This window comes from Anneissia japonica, unplaced genomic scaffold, assembly GCF_011630105.1.
Source record: "Anneissia japonica isolate Jap-2015-1 unplaced genomic scaffold, ASM1163010v1 scaffold1208_len1460985_cov181, whole genome shotgun sequence".
Classification (NCBI taxonomy): Eukaryota; Metazoa; Echinodermata; class Crinoidea; order Comatulida; family Comatulidae; genus Anneissia; species Anneissia japonica.
The window spans coordinates 235,596-241,200 of NW_022688484.1; positions in this window are offsets into that span (position 1 = coordinate 235,596).

The following is a 5,605-nucleotide window of genomic DNA, read 5'->3' on the forward strand; positions in this document are numbered from 1 at the left end:
ACAATACATACATGCATAGACGCACACACATACACACACCCCTCCCACACACATATTCACACATACATACATACATATACACATACATACACAAACACATACATATACATATATACATATAACAGAGTGTGTGTATACATATTTAAATGTCGACTCTATTCTGAACCCCTTGCTAGTTTGTATCCCCAGCTTCATACAAGACACAACACATTTTCTAAAAAAACTCAACGACATCCCTCCTCTACCCATCCATGCATTGTTAGTCACTTTAGATGTATGCTCATTGTATACCAATATCCCACACGATGAAGGCATTGCGGCATGTGAAAAATTCATTTCCACCCATGATCCGGCCCAATCATCCCCAGACATATCCAAACTTAAAAAATTTATCCTCACCCACAATAACTTTGTTTTCCATGACAAACACTACCAACAAATAAGTGGCACAGCCATGGGCACCAAGATGGCTACGCAAACATTTTCATGGCCGAGCTGGAGGATAGACTCTTAGCGAATTCCAATCCTAAGCCATCATATTACTGTCGATATATAGACGACATATTTTTAATTTGGGAACATGGGATTGATAAACTCAACGAATTTGAACGCTTTGCCAACAACTTCCATCCCCGTATCAAGTTTACTATCAACTCTTAGAGTAGTAACATCTCCTTCCTGGACGTATCTGTCCACTTAAAAAACGGGATTATATCTACATCTGTTCATCATAAACCCACGTATAACTATCGCTATTTGGATTTCAATAGCTCTCATCACATCTCGCTCAAGAAGTCTCTTATATACAGTCAATTTCTCCGCATTAAACGCATCTTCTCTACCCCCTCTGAATACCAGTCAGAACTTGCCTGACTCACTTCTAAATTCCTAGCCAGCAACTACCCTATATCTCTCATCAAGTCTGCCATTTCTAAAACATCCACTAAGTCTCGTACAGACCTTCTGACGTATACCCCTAAATCTAATAATGATAGAATACCTGATATTCGACTACAGTCCCAACCTAAAACCTATTAGCTAACACACTCAGGAAAGACTTCCTCTCCCTCAAGCAAGACCCCACCATCGAACCCTTATTCTGCAACCCCCCTCCCCAATCTGAAATCGCTCATCACCTCCTCTAAGCTCCCCACACCGACTCGTGATCATAGTAACACCATAGAGAAAATAGAACAGTTCTATTTTCTCTATGGTAACACTACATGTCAAAAAGATAGATGTCAACTGTGCAAATTCATCAACACAGATCACACATTCTCACCCCCTGGCACTACATACAGCATTCACCTCCCGCTGCCAACTGTGATACATCCAATATTGTATACTTAATATATTGTAATATTTGTTGCCACGGTAATTATGTAGGGGAAACCGGCACCAAATTCAGACTTAGGATCAACAATCACAAAAAGTCAATCAGAGACAAAAGCCCAGGCTTCCCAGTTAGCACTCATTTTAACCTTCCCGGCCACTCCATTGAGAACTTTAAGTGTATTATTCTAGGCTCTAACTATAGATCGTCCAATGACAGACGTTGTGCCGAAATAAACTGGATAATCAGGCTTAAATCCCACAACAACGGCCTTGACAAAGACCCTGGCTTTGCCACCGATTACACGTTTACTAACATCCAATAGGCCTTATTTATCATGTATATGCATATGATTGTACTTCTCGTATATTTCGCTTTTTTCATTTCTCATATTTTTACTCGTGCGTTGAATATGTCATTTATTTTGTCAGTTATCTATTTATCCTGTTTAGACCCTAGACTGTACCACCAGATTATTACATTATTTATCTTGTATTTAACATCCTAAGATTGTGCTACTTTACACCTAGTTTTGCTTATTTCACTTTATTTTGTAACTTTGTATTAATTTTTTATTTATCACTTATAGTTCTGAGATTGGACTAATACAGTTCATTTTTTTTTTCTGTGTATTTCATTCATTTTGTATGGGCCACTATGTTTAGTTCTCTACTTTCATTAAATACTATCATAGACATCAACAGTGCTATGTATAAACTATTTGCTATTTTAGATATACACCCTTTATTATTATGTTAATGTGACAAGATGATCTGTCTAAGCTATTTGATTATATCTTCACTTACACGCTGAAGAAGGTTGTAGGAACAACCGAAATATACGTGAAACTTATAAATAAATATTTTTGTGTTCCTTAAGTCCACCTTCGATGTCTGTATTTTCATTTACCATCGTCTCCATATTTTTCTATCTTACTTTGAACACACATGCTTACCTATGTTATAATATATATATATATATATATATATACATATATATATATATATATATATGGGCCTATAAAAATATTCTAACAAAAATTAATTTAAAAGTCAATACACAATGTAGAAGAATTCAATTTATATAAATGAATCGTGCTACGAATTGTAATCACAATTAAGCACACTATGAATCATAATGTAAATACAATTGCTGAATAATTGAGTCGACTTATGAAACAGACGTTTATACACTGGAGCTCTTATTCGTCAATATTCTTTAAAACAGTAAGAAAATTAGTTCTAGCATCTATTCTTGTAAACTGCTTATTATTTGTCTTATCTCTATACTTGTTCTTTCTTTTGAAAACTAATAATTTCTTTAAAAATACAAAGCAACTTAAACTTAAAATGTATTGTTCAATGTTTTTCAGGCAAAATATTATTAATTGAATTTAATGCTGCATTTTAACGTAGGCCTACACATCTTTACAAATCATTAAAGCGTTTCAGTGACTAACCAGTGATCACGACTTGCCAATTCGTAATTTCTAAGTAAACCTAGATAAAGTCTTGAATTCTACGTCATTATTTAAACAACAAGTGGTGTGGGTGAGTGTGTGTATAATGGGAAGGCATAGTACTGTACTTTCATTATTTAATAAAATTATATATATAATTATATTTATAATTTGTCGCCTTCAGGCGCCAAATGTACTTTCATTATTTAACAAAATTATATATTTCGCACCTCATCGAAAGCCTAAAATATGGTGGGGCTGAGGTGGAGGTAAACTCGCGGATTTGAAGTAGGTAAAGTAGAGTATTTACATTAAGGACAATGTTGTCAAGTTTTATTTTCTATGGTAAATCACACATTAATTTGGTTGGTTGCCGAAAATTGCTGATAAAAGATCATGAGAAATAATGGTGAGGTGATGAGATTTGCTGTATTAGAGTGTCATTTTCGGCCATCTGGTGATGTGTGTTCTCACGAAATGTCCCCCCTCCTCCGCAACTTTCAAAACGGATCTGCGCCTTTGCATCTAGAGAGTAGGCCTACTATCCTCAAATTTTTGCACCTCAGTCCCAACCATGGTGGGGCTGAGGTGGGTGTGATCTCACCTCCACCTTTCAAAGCAGATCTGTGCCCTTCAATTAAAAATTAAAGATTTATACCCATTCTCGGCCACTTTGTGAGCGAAAGTAGTTACCTTGCTGACATACAAGGGCCCCAAAACTGTACTCGCCTCCGATTCAAATGACTCGTTTTTACGTCAGTGGTGAATGAAGTTATAGGCCTAGAGTTACCCCATGTTTAGAAAGCAGAAGTCCAGTGGCTATAGAATTGAATGAATGTAGATAAGAATGGCCCCGGAAAAAATGGCCCAGGAAAAAATGGCCCCGGAAAAAATGGTCCCGGTAAAAACGGCCCCGGTAAAATGGCCCCAAATGACAAGTAGGTAAAAATGGCCCCAATGAAAAAATTCAGTAATAGAAATGATTTTGTTTTTTTTAAATCTTCAAATATTTAGATACTGTAATAAGCAAGAATTGAATCAATACCAAATACAGTTACACAACAGATGCAAATAATGTACTGAGATATTATCAGAAAACAACGGCCATTGAACATTTTTTGATAGTTGAAATAAGTTTTAAAAACGTTATTCCACTAACAAAGTAGAGGAATAACATACATACAGTACTTCAACTACCAAAATATGCAACTCATAGATAACCACAAAATTCACTTTTGTTATTAGTATCAAATGAAATAACTTTACATGTTATAAACAGTGCAAATGAACAGTAGTTAAAGCATGTGGATCAATTGTGTGTTTGAATATGGGAAAAGGGAGGCTGACTTACCTCAACAAATGTTCTGCTTAGAGTTACTTCAAAGAAGTTTTTGTTAATCAAATATTATTTTTTAAGTAAACTGAACAATTAGGAATACATTTATTTAAGCAACTTATTTAATTGCATACTTGGTTTCTACTCCCTGCCAAGTAAATTTAAGTGCCTAAAACTATACTAAATAATATAAACTGAGATACTATATTGTATACATAGTTATGTAAGTATGTCAATTATGCTAAGAATTAAAATGACATGTAATTGTGAGGGTAAAGTAATTATGGTAGGATCAAATGGTATTGATAAATCCCCAAAACCTCCTAAAACACACTGTAGAAAACCAAATAATTCAATTGTGACTGACTCACTTGGTATATCAATAAGAAAATTAAATATTTATAAGAACCTATTTTTTGGTTAAAATGTTGATTTTTTGGTGAAAAAGTACTTGCGAATGCACCACAATCCTCCAAACACACTGCGAACCCCATCCAAACCGTTTAATTTAATAGAACTCTCTTTTTCTAAAATAATAATAATAATAATAATTGTTTGTGGGGTTACCAATTACCAATACCCGGATTAAATTTCTGGAAAATTGTGATTCCGCTTCCGTGAAATTAGCCACAAATAAATTATTTTAGTATTAATAAATGCATGATTTATGTTGATTTATTGATTATGTTGTTGCTATTTTTTAACATATAAATGGAAAAAAAAATTAAAAGTGTTATTGATGGCTTTTTTTTATCTTTGAATATTTTATCATTGAATATGTAATTTCTGCTAAAAGTAAAATGTAAATGCATATAATGATTTTTTTTAAATCAGTTTTAATATAGAATTTTATTATTGGGGCCATTTTTACCTACCTGTCATTTGGGACCATTTTTACTGGGGCCATTTTTACCGGGGCCATTTTTTCTGGGGCTATTTTTCTGGGGCCATTTTTTCCGGGGCCATTTTTTCCGGGGCCATTCTTACCGTCCACCGAATTGAATACCGCTTCTCTGAATTTTTTTTGTAGATGACTAAACTCACTGCAACCGTGTCCACCATTCTGATTTTGTCCACAGCTGCTCAGCCAGAAAATGCAGGTAAACAATATAATATTTGCATATTTTTTAAACGTCACACCTACCTGACAAATCAGTGGTTGAGATCACAGAGTTGAAGTGCATAGCACTGTGTACAAACATTCCATATCAATGGGAGGCTCACCCTTTTATAATTGAATGTAGGTAAGAATGGCCCCGGAAAAAATGGCCCCAGAAAAAATGGCCCCGGAAAAATGGCCCTGGAAAAAATGGCCCCGGTAAAAATGGCCCCATAAGACAGGTAGGTAAAAATGGCCCCAATGAAAAATTTGGTAATAGAAATGATATATTTTTCTTTTAATCTTCAAATATTTAAATACTATATAAGCAAGAATTGAATCAAGAAATAAAAAATGGCCCTCAATTATAAAATTAAA